The sequence below is a fragment of the Antechinus flavipes genome, chromosome 2 (genome assembly GCF_016432865.1).
Source record: "Antechinus flavipes isolate AdamAnt ecotype Samford, QLD, Australia chromosome 2, AdamAnt_v2, whole genome shotgun sequence".
NCBI lineage: Eukaryota > Metazoa > Chordata > Mammalia > Dasyuromorphia > Dasyuridae > Antechinus > Antechinus flavipes.
In genome coordinates, this window is record NC_067399.1 from 658,902,050 (window position 1) to 658,914,678 (window position 12,629).

Here is a 12,629-nt window from a genome sequence, read left to right on the forward strand (position 1 = left end):
TCAGATAGCGATGCATGTTATATGCTTTGTAAAGAAGCATCTAGGGGGTGCAGTGGAAGAAGAACTGAATTCAAGTGTGACCTCAGATACTTATGTAACCCCAGGAGAGTCATTTAACCTTACTTGAATCCATTGCAGAAGGAAATACCAAACCACTCCAATATCTTTGCTAAGATACTGGCAAATGGGATCACAAAGTAGGACATGACTGAATAACAACAATAAATAAATAAGAAATTACTGTTATTATTGCTATTATTATTCATGCTATCTTCCTAATTCTCATTTTAATTATATTAGTTGAATTCACATCCAGTAGCTCTAACCTTAATGATATTTCTAAATGTGATTATTTTTTGTGTTTCTAAGAAGCAACATAAATTTTGTTTTTCATTTTAATGTTCCCTCTTGATTTCATGGCCTAATTGAATTAATTATATGATTAATTATTCATTATACATAGGAACTCCCATATTGGCAAAATCTAAGATTAAGCCTGACATTGATCTAAACAGGAAATTATTACCTTTGATCATTGTTTGTTTGCTTTGCTTCTGAGCCACAAATGCTGTGTGGCAGGACCTTATTATTAATGAACATTCCATAGGCATGTAGTTTGGAGATGTAGAAGAGAACTTTGAGATCATTTATTCTACCCAGATGAGGAAACTGCATCCTAGAAAGAGAAGGCAACTTACTTGAGCTCCCGTGGGTTGTAATTATATGAACCAGGATTTTTATCTAAGTACTCCACTTTCAAATATTCTGCTCTTCCAAAATGCCTTTTTTGTCAAAATGAAAGAGATAAATTAAAAAAAAAAAACATACTTTTCCTGCTTCAGGTGAATTTTGGGTAGAGTAGATAAAGCTCCAAGTTTATAGCCAGAAGAACCCTGCATTCAAATCCTCTTCTGATAGTAACAGTATGATTTGGATAAATAATATGATTTCTGGGAGGCTTAGCTTTCCCCTATATAAAATGAGAATAACAATTGTGCCCATCTTTCAGATCTTTCTAAATATCCAATGAGATTATTCATGTTAAACACTTTACATGCTTTTGAGTCTTTAAGGATAAAGGGGCCAATTTGCTTAGAAGAGATCTCAAAATCAACTACTGGATGTAGGAAGCTTCTCTAACGGTTTAAGTCAACATCTTCTCTTAATTTCTTTTTTATAATAGCTTTTTATTTTTCAAAATACATGCACAGATAGTTTTCAGCATTCACCTTTGCAAAACATTGTGTCCTGTATTTTTCTCCCTCTCTCCCTACCTCCCTTTCTCCTAGCCAGCAAGTAATCCAATATAGGTTAATCATGTGCTATTCTTCTAAACATATTTCCATATTTATCATGCTGCACAAAAAAAATCACATCAAAAAGGGAAAAAAACTTCTCCATAATTTCTAACTTCAGAGAATTCCATAAAACACTGAGAAGTGATTTGCCCAATATGTGTCAAAAACAAGAGCCCTCTCTCTAGTCACTGTTACTCACTTATTGCTATGTGACTAGGTAATTTCCTAGCCCCTCTCCCCCCCCAAAAAAAGTGTGCTTTTGTTTTTAAGAATCAAATGAATTATAATTAGTGCAAGTTATTTTACCTTAAAGCACTAAGGAAACATATTTATTATCTTTTAATTCCTCTAAGACCTCAGTCTCCTCTGCTATAAAAAGAGTAGTTTGAACTACATTAAGCTCCATGCGGTTCTAAATCTAATTAACCCAGATCATCCCTGAAATCTTTACATGCGTTTTACTCATCTAGGGAAAAACAAAAAACAGTGCTTTAAAATAAGTCACAAATAATGCTGGCAAGAATGAGTGATTGGGGAATAAATAAGTGACAAGGAAAGAACTTGGAGATAAGGCAGTCAAAGAGTGAGGGAGGAAACTGAGGCACAAAGTGAATAGTAATGAAAACTCACAAAAATTTCTTGATCAACATCATCATATGTTGTTTCTTGGCCCATGTCTGTGATTTTTAAGCTATGTAGGGAATTCCTGCTCAGCTAAGACGCAAAGTTTGCATTATATTGTTAGAATGGAACTCATTCCCCAATAATTGTTCCCTTCCATTGATTATTTATGGGCATACTTTAGATGTATTGTCAGACTGGTTTGGAGAGGTCATTTCATGGAAATTTGGGAACTCAGCCTTAAAATATTCTCATGATATTTAAGTAAAGTTTGAGAATTACCCAAATGAATGAAAATTTAAATGAGTTACCTAGGATCACAAGGATTTGTCTCAGAAGTTGGATTTGAATCCAATTCTACCTGACTCCAAGCACAGCACTGTGTCTACCACATCACGTGTAGCCTCTCCCAGCTCTATATCTCATCAACAGTACTTTGAGAACAGAATATTGTAAGGAATTCTTCATTAATTCAACTCTCTTCAGAAGAAGACACATCTAAGAGACTTCTAGGATGCTCTAGATCAGGGGTCCTCTGTTAGAATCCTAGTGTTAACTCAATGGAATTGATACAATGCTTATTGGTTCACACATTAGAGCTAATCCTTACAAAGTGTTAAGTCACTAACATTGATAGAAACAATGCTTGTGTTTGCACCTTTAAGAATTCACACATTAGCTCACACATTGGAGTTCACAAGTACACGAGATACACAAAGTTACCACTCCTCCCATAATCCCACTCTCAGAAAAGGAGTCAACCTTTGAGAGAGCATAAAAACAGCTGAGCTCAGTCAGCAGAGTTCAACTGAAAAGATTGAGAGGGGAGCGTCAGTTGGAGATTGAGAATCCACCAGTCGGAGTTGAGCTAGAGACAAAAGCTGCAAGAGCTCTTGGAACCCAGCAGAGAGACAAGCCACCAAGAAAACTAACCGAGCTATTTTGGAGGAAGCAATAAAAGATTGGAACTTTTAACACCTGGCTGCTTTTGGAGTGATTATTACTCTGAACCAAAACTAAGGCTGCCTCCAGAAACCTCCCTGAGAAACCTGCTCCCACAGAGAACCATCATATATTATAAAAAAGAAGAGAACACCACAGTCCTCAAACTTTTTAAATAGGGGGCCAGTTCACTGTCCCTCAGACTGTTGGAGGGCCGGACTATATAAAAATAAAAACTTTGCTTTGTGGGCCTTTAAATAGAGAAACTTCATAGCCCTGAGTGAGGGGGATAAATGTCCTCAGCTGCCGCTTTTGGCCCTCGCCGTAGTTTGAGGTCCCTGCAACGTCTAGATATTGAACTAAGTGCAGCATAAGACAAACATGAAAATGTTCTTGATCTTAAGATGCTTATAATCTTTTAAGAAGTCCAACATATCCATGGTAAGTGGCCACAATGTGATTTCAGGAGGAAAAATGGAGCTAGGCAGCGAGATCTTGGATGTATTTTCAGAAGTGCTGGTGCCTGAACTGAGTCTTAATTGATGAAAGAGGATTTTGAGAGCAGGAGCTGAAGCTGGAACACATTCTAGGCATGGTACACAGCTCTGTGTGGAGACAGGGAAGAATATCAAGTTTTGAGAAGACCAAATTAGCCTCTATTTCAGTCTTTCTGTTTCTCCTTTTTCTCGGCCTGTCTCTGTGTTTGTCTTTCTCTCTGTATCCATCTCTCTGTGTGATTCATTCTCTCTTGCTGTCTCTGTGTGTCTCTGTGTCTCTGTATGTGTCTTCTTGCTGTCTCTTTTCCTGTGTATTTGTGTCTGTCTGTCTCTGTTTCTTTTTCTCTCTGTCTCTCTCTGTATGTGTCTCTCCGTATGTGTTTCTTTCCCTCTTGCTGTCTCTTTTATTGTGTGTCTGTCTGTCTGTCTGTCTTTGTCTCTGTTTTTTTCTATCTCTGTCTCTTTGTGTATGTTTATGTTTCTTTCAGTCTCTATCTCTGTCTCTCTGTGTGTCTCTGCATGTGTCTGTCTTTCTTTATCTCTCTGTCCCATTCCATCTCTGTCTTCCTTTCTCTCTGTGGGTATGTGTGCGTGTGTTTGTCTATCTGTCTCTCCTACTTACACTCTCCCTACAAACATACTTGGGAATCTTTTCCCCAGCAAATACATTTGCTACATCTTGGTAACCCAAGCTACTCTTGTGCCTCCCTAATTAACCTCCCCCTTTTACCATTAATTTTCTAGGTTGCAGGAATTGAGTTATAGTAGTTGGCATGAACTCAAGGTCTATTTCTGCTCTTTCTTACTGGCTGGCTCTGGATAAATCATTTAAGCCTCAGGCAATTCCCTAGGACTTATTTTCTAAATTATAGATACTTTGTCAGGTTGTTGACCTTAAATAGAAAGAAAGAATTCCCAAATGAGTGCTCCTATCACTGATCATTTTATATGATAATTATGATAAAATTATAATCATGTGTTTTATATGATAATTACTTGTATAAATGCTTCATTTATATACTCCCTAAACTGCCGAGTGTTTAAGACAGTATGTGTCATATCTTAGCTTTTTACCTCTAATATTTCACCTATAACATGATCAGGGTAGGGATCAGACTTGTGATTTTATTCAGTTTTTACAAGAGGGAAATCCAATTTCTAGTGAAATTTGTCTTCCAGTTATTATTGTTGTTTGTCTTTTATTCTCAAAGATCTTTAAATTATAGTCTTCCAGAGTATGCTGGAACAATGAGACATCAAGGGACTTACCCAGGTTCCTGAATTGATGAGTGGCAGTAAGATGGGCATTTACTAAGACCTTAATATTTGTTAAACTGAAAACTATAATCATGAAATCCCGACTACACAAAATGATGTCCTGTGGCCTACATAGCAAATGATGAGTCTGGAGTCAGGAAGACCTGAATTCAAATCCTGCCTCACACATTCAACTGTATGTTAAGTTTCTGTCAGTTTCCTCATCTGTAAAATGAACTGGAAAAGGAAATGGCAAACCCTTGCAATATCTTTGCCAAGAAAACCCCAAATGGAACCAGGAAAAGTTGGTTACTACTAAAATGAAGAAACAACAATACTGTACTAAGGAATAAAATTTAAAACAAGAGAACAATAGAGTCCCCACTATGAAAGAACTCATATCTTAATTGGAAAAGATACCACATATAAGAGTATTCAACTTTAGGAAGAATGAAATGGACTAAAGACAACAACAATAACAATTTATAGAATGATGTTAGAAAGAGAAATATCCTTTACAAGTTCCTTTTGATCCAAGCTTGAGATTTTTGGAAAAAGTAAGGTTCTATAACTGTCTGATAATCTGAACCTTTCAGGGCCCCATGCTGATTCATCAACTTAAAGCTGGAAGAGATCTTAGAGATTATCAAATCCAACTTTCTTATTTCTGTTTGGTGGCAGGGTGGCAAAAAGGAGAGAGATCAGAAGATGTTAAGAAGCAGACCTCATTAGTTTTCCTACAAAACGAGATAATCTAAATGTGGGATCTTTGGCCAAAACAACGCAAAGAGCTATAATGAGGGTTAGGTTAACAGATAGGCATCCTGAGCACTTTATTACAAAGACTTTGAGCATAGTTTCTTAATTTGGGGTCTATGGACTGAAAATTTGAGTATGAATGGACATAGATGAGTATTCTGGGAACACGGGTGGGAAAAATAGTTTCCTTTTCATAAAACTTCCTTTGTTTATAAAAAATGTGTGTTTTATTATTTGCCTTTCAAAACTTTTTTCTAAGAGAGGTTCTATGACATCAAAGTTCATCAGATTGCCAAAAGGAACCACAAAATTAGGAAAAATCTCTCCTCTATAGAAAGGCTACCAGAACGTTGGGTAGACAACCATTTATCCAATATGGATTAATATCCACAAGAGGCATGGAATATGAAGAATCAGTTCATCAAGAAACTTAGATGGATCATAGTAGCCTCTGCCTGACACAAACTTTATAGCTTTATGTTTCTATTATTTTCTTTTACTTATTGACTGATAAAAATGATCCAGGCCAATATCTCATCTACTCACGCAGACTGTAATCTCCTTGAATGAATTTTATTTGATCTTATTCTTTCAGTACCTAACCCATTATTTCAGATATGTAATTTTCCCATAAGCATTTGTTGTTTGGTAGATTCCAGGCTCAGTATTCTGGTATGTCTGCTGTGTAGTACACAATAAAGAAGTAGCTTATAAAAACACTGTCATGAACTTAATGAGATAAATTGAAAAATGACATAAATTCTTGTTTTGGCTATTTATGATGTAAAGCAATTTGACCTCCCTGTGTCCAAGGGCTGAGAAGTCAAGCCTGCTGAATAATTTTTTTAGTCTGGTAGATTGTCATTCTAAATAACAAATAAACTTTCCAGCAGACCTGATTTGGCAGAAAATACCTGATTTAAGAATTATTTTTTCTATTATCTTTACTCTCCTTCACTATTGTTCCTATCCTATTTTTCTGTTTCAATGGTATTTTTTTTTAAAAACAACCAACCACTTCCAAATTCTAAAACATGACTTTGAGTATTCTTTTGGGCTGGGATTGTTGATTGTGGATAAGGAGTCACTTCATTAGTAAAATACTTCGATAGAATGAGAATACATATTGAAAAGTACTGAAAAAAAATAAGAGTTTAATTTACTTATATCGCCCATGGTCATTAATCTGCCTATCATAGGGGAATACTTGCAAACTCTGAATTATCACATACATTAGACATAGATTAACAATTTGCATAAAATCAGAATGTAATGCAATATTCTTGATATGAACATATAATTTTATCTTTGATTAAGAAGATTATTGCAATTTCTTAGTACCTTCCTTAAGCCTATTATGGATAATCATTTTGATTGTATAGTATCTTATCTCTGAATATGGAAGGATAGGAACATGGGCTGAGGTGGTTCTGACCTGGATCCACCAGAGAAGAAGCCTTTTGGAAAACTTTTCTAGGCTTATTTATTTTTAATTCATCCTCTTTTCATGATACATAAAGAATAGAGGAAAAACATCTTGTATTTCAAAACTGAATTTTTTTGTGGCACAACCCATATGTATCAGAAGAACTTGAGGTAAGCATTAACTCTCTCATTCATTAGCTGTGTGACTGTAGCAAGTAACTTACCAACACTAAGCCACCCTGGTTTCACAGTTCCTGAATTGAAATGAGGAAAGGAATTTTTAAAACAATAATAACAACAGCAAAAATAGAGAATTACAGAATCTAGGTGATAGAAAAATAGATTTATTTCTTTTTTTTAATCTACACCTTTGATGTCTTCAGTGTAGATAACTCTATCATCGTCTCTGTAATTGTCTCTTATTTGTTTCTCTCTATTTTCCCTTTTTCTTCTCTCTCTCTCTCCTCCACACACAGATTATATATACACACACACACACACACACACACACATATACATACACATATATATTTATATACACATACATATATATACAAATACACATGAAACATACAGTACCTACAAATTATATACAGATTACATACAAGTATGAATAAACAAAACATATACACATGCATATATATATTATGTGCATTATATATATTTGTACATATCTATATATAGCACATGTGTGCATACTGAAGAACAGGTTCAATTTGTAAAAGAGGCTGTGCATTTGGAACCAGGTTCTGGCATTTTCTGCCTTGTATGTTCTTAGATAAGTCCCTCTGTGAACTTTAATTTCTCCCCCTCTAAAATGAAGTAAGTTAGACTAGATGACCCCTAAAATTCCTCCCAGCCTTAAAACTATAATCCTGATTTCTCCTTAAGATTAACATTCACCTTTGAATTATAGCCCTTAAACCCTGTCAATATTGTACCCAATATTATAATCCAGTGGTTGCACAGCATGGTGGGAAAAGCCAAGAACAGAGGAAGCCAGCAGGCCTCCGATATACCAGCTTTCCACAGATTTTCTGGTAGACATGTTTCTTGAGTCTTTCCTAAATTAGGTGTGCATAATAAGTAGCCTGAGTTTGGCGATATAATCTCAGGAAGTTTTCCCTTTGACTCCAAGCTTTCTGTGTATGTATATATGTATTTTTGTGTGTAGAGGTAAGTATAGTTATCCTTTTTAATTCCAAGTTCCCAAAGAGCTTTAGAAAAAGTGATAAAATAGTTACTTTTTCTCTGTCCTGTTTTTGAAAAGCTGCTCTGATTAATAATTCTCTATGCACACACTTATTTGTAGTCACCTAGTAGAACATGTTTGAAAATTGCTATATCTAACAAATCCCAAATTCTTGGCTGTTGAGACTAATGTGAAAAGCTTTTTAGCAGAATATTAACAGCACTGTTCTAGGAAACAAGAATCACTTTCTAATTTTGCATTCTTCCTCCACTCCCACACCATTGCTGAACCACCCCTCATCCCCCAGTTGCAAAGATTCTCATTAGCTATTACTTGAAAAAAAAATGTCTCTGCCTTTGTTATCCAGGGCATTTATCAAGGTTCCATGTGTCCTGCCAGTGACCCTGGCCATTTTGAAGGAGGATGGAGCTAAATTTAATCTTTGATGAAACAGATGGAGCATACGTATCTAAATGTATAATGGATTTGAACTTTATAACAGAACTTAGGAAAGTCTACACCCTCCCTTAAAATAGACTTTGAAGAATGGAATAAATGTTAAGCAGAACTCTTAATCATTGTCAAATTCACTATCCTCATCAACATCACTGTCAAGAACCCTGTCAATTTTCATATAAAGTGAGCTGAATGACCCCGAGAACGAAGGGCTCTTTTTGTTTAAAAATCCAGCTGGCTTCCTCTGATTGAGGCTTTTCCCACCATGCTGTGCAACCACGGGATTATCAACAGGATTGTTCACTTGGGAACACAAGAATCATGGGGAATTGAATGGTTTGAGGTTGGCTAGTCTAACTTCTTGCCTTCATATTATTTTTTCCTTATGTAAGAACTACTGAAAGTTCTAAAAAGATAAAAACATTTCTAATGAATTGCTCTATGTGGGGACATACTCAGTGTTCATGAATGAAGATGGCAGATGGGAGAACTTAGAAGTCAGTACACCCCTAAAGCTTTAGGTAGGACTCTGGTGAAGCCCTCCAAGATTAGCATCAATTGTACAGAGAAGATGTTGGAAAGCATTATCTACACTGAAGATAATAAAGATGTAGATTTAAAAAAAAGAAATCAATCTTTTTTTATCAGCTAAATTCTGTAATTCTTTATTTTTGCTGTTGTTATTATTGTTTTAAAATGTCTTCAGTAGTTTTATTGGGGGAGAAACATTCCCATTATGAGATTGACGATGTTGATGGTCTATCTCTCCAGTCTTAGCTAGGCTTGTCTTTGGGCAGTAGACATAGTCTGTTAGCAGATATAAATTCTACTAATATACTCCTCTGATGAATTATTGTATACTGATGATCCTGAGGCCTTAACTTTCTCCTGACAGAATGTGTGCTCTGGAAGAATTTAATAATTTAGGAAAGCTCTGATCATATGCCCACTGATTTCTCTCATAAATGATGGAACAAACTCCAAATTGAAAAGAAGGTGTAATGAATTTATACCAGCCTCCAATACCTTTGAAATGTAGTTTGTACATCAGTCCATAAAGGAGCTCTATCCTGCTGTTTGTGACTCAAAATCAATGGGTAGAAACCAAGAACATTATGCTTGTTCCCCCACTGTGAGAGGTAATGCTCCTTTATCCATTCCCAGATTCTTTAGTGGCTCATTACTCAGCCATGAGGAGAGAAGCAGGAGAATAAAAGTAGTTGTCTTTTGAATTGTCAGCTGTCAAACATCTCAAAGAGATGTTCAAAAATAGTTAATAAGGACAGTTGGATTATCGAGGCCATCCTACACTCCAAATCTTATTGAGTTGACAAAATCTCCAAAGAGATCTGAAAGTAAGAACAGACAAGCGCCCTCTTCAAAAGTTTGACTATCTTTCCTCACTTCTTATAACTCTGTACAGATTCCTTCTATTTAGTTGGCTGATTTACATGTAAAAAGACCAGGCAGAGGAAGAATCGAAACATTTACCTAATTGAAACATAATTTCCATAAGAGATTGCTTTCTTAGCCAAAAACCTGTGAAGTCATGGGAATAAAATACTTCAAGGAGTGAATTGAATGCCCTTTCTTTTTGTCAAAGTGGTTTATTAGAACACTGGTATTTTTAAATTTCTCAGAATCTCTAAAACATCTGTTACTCTGTGAAAATGTTCCCGGACATGGAAGGCTAAACTCATAATCTGTAAATCTGCCTGTAGTATGGAGGAAGTTAGAGAGGTATCATAATTAGATCTACAGCAATTGATTGAGAGTCTCATCTGGAAGCAGCTTCCTCCCTTCTAGATCATGGTCCATCTATGCCCCAACATTCCAGGAGATTCTTATCCCTAGTAACCCATTCTTTTCAGGGATAAGTCACTGAATACCTCAAAGTCAGTCTTTGGGTTTCTATACTGTTTCTGGAACACCAGTGCTCTATTGAGGTTGGCTGGCAATAATCTCTTCCTCCAACTGCTTGGTGTGCTCCTGTCCTTGCCATATATGTCTTTGATGAGATTTTTAAATAGATGTTGTTGACAAAATGTTCTTCCTATTTATATATACCATATGATTTTCCTCGCCTATTTGAGTAACTTATAATTTTTAATTTTCTAAGATTAATGTCTACCAAAATTTGTGACTATATAGCAACCCTAGAATAATAGCACTTTTTAAAGGGATTTTGTCAATAATTTAAAATAATAATAATTATAGCTAGCATTTGTATATCACTTTGTTTTGTGAAGTGCTCCATGTCTATTATCTCATTGTATCTTTACTAAAAACTGTGAAGGATGTGTGATTATGAAATATTTTAGACATGAGGAAAGTGAGGAGACTTTCCCAAGTTTAAGTGACTTTCCCAATGATACACATTTAACAAAGGCTCTAAGGCAAGATTTAAAGTTGAACTTCCTGTCTCTAAATCCAAAACTCTATAAGGTTTTTAAAGCAAGAAAATATGTGCAGGTATAATTGTATATATACATATGTATGCAAATATGTGTATGTATAGTATTTTAAGTTTTACAAAGAATTTTCCATCATTATTTTATATGATTCTTGCAAGCACATTGTGAAGGGAAGACCAAGGCCAACTGCAATACATTTTTTTTCGAAAGAGGAAACCTTCCCAGTCTCTCATGGTTTGTAATTCTGAGCCAACATACGTTGAAAAGCTTTGATTCCTAAACATTTGGAGGGAGAAAAAAAAGTCTTTCTGAAAGAGGATTACGAAAAAGAAGTCTTGTAGATTGATGCGATATGGACAACTAGAAAGGATTCCATTTTCATTGTGTGTGTATCAGGGCTGTGATGAATGTAGAGCCTCCAGAGACTTGTCAAATCTAATGACCACTTCTGCTGATGCATGTGGTTCCAAATTATTCTGCAAGACAGAAACCTAGAGAGCAGTAGTTGTGACTTTAAAGTCTAGGGGACCTTAAGGGCACTGTGACATTTTTATCACTTGCTGATCAAAGGTAAAGGCCTCAGAAAAGAAAGGTGAATTGGGGAAATGAATTGCTTTTCTGTTTTTTTTTTTTTTTTGGTATCATATTTTTCTTTTATGTTAAAAATAATTCTACTGACATGTTTTATTTTTATATCACCCAAATTTTTCTCCAGTATCCGCAATTTCTATCCTTCCACAGTCATTTAATATAACACATATTTAAGAAAATAATAAAAAAGAGGAAGAGGAGAAAAAATCATCAAAATCAATCAATATATTGACAAATTCAGAAAATATATATATTCTACAATTGTTGATCTCCCATCTCTATAACAAAGAGCCCTGTATTTCTTTATTGAGGTCATTCTTTTTCTTTTTAATTCTGCAATATTTTCTTTCATTTAGTTTGTGGTTCTTTTTTTATTTGTATTATTTTATTCATGGTTTTGCTTACAAATCTGTTTATCAACAACTATCAGTCATGAATCTCTGCATTCATCCTATTGATTTATTTAGTCATTCCCCGATTAATGCAATAGTACTTTAATAGAATACTATTCCAATAATAGAATAGAACTCAAGTTCTAAAGGGTTAGGAAAAATTCTGCTAAAATTGGTTGGCATATTTAGGAGGAAGCTCCAAAATTCAAAAAATTTTGAAGAATAAAACAACAGCCAAAGATCTTAGTGGACAAGTCATGTATCAACTTTCAAAAAAAAATTGGAGGATAGATTTTTGTTTTGTTTTATTTTCAAGCCCTCTGTCTATGGCTGATTTTTGTCTCTTGGTATGTTATGTACTTGATAGAATTGTTTGTGTGCATTTGGAAAAGAGGGTGGTGATCATTAAGAGCAAATATAATCTTGTGAAAAATAGATCATGTCAAACTGCCCTTCTTTCCTTGTGGATCAGACAAATGAATGTAAACCAATCAGCTCCATTGATAGCTGGCTTCAGAACTGCTTGAATAATCAAACACAAGGAAGCAATCAAGTCGAATGACCTGGATAAGGCATGGATGAAGACCTGTACAAGGGGAATGGATGGTGTCTGTAGAGTGAAAGGAATGAGTATGAGAAATGCAGTAAAAAAATGTCATTTTGAAGACAGATTGGATTTGTGGGGTGGGTGCGAGTAAAGAATAGATGAGGACACTAAGGTTGTGGTTCTGGATTATGGGGTAAATATTGGCCATTGGCCTTAGGACAGTGGGAAAAGGTGATAA

The 12,629-nt window shown here is 35.3% G+C and overlaps 1 protein-coding gene across 2 annotated transcripts in view; it reads left to right on the top strand.

Moving 5' to 3' along the window:
* Positions 1 to 12,629, top strand: part of CTNNA3 (catenin alpha 3) — a 1,962,241-nt gene that overhangs the window by 1,667,730 nt on the left and 281,882 nt on the right. The gene's annotated exons all lie outside the window — the stretch shown is intronic.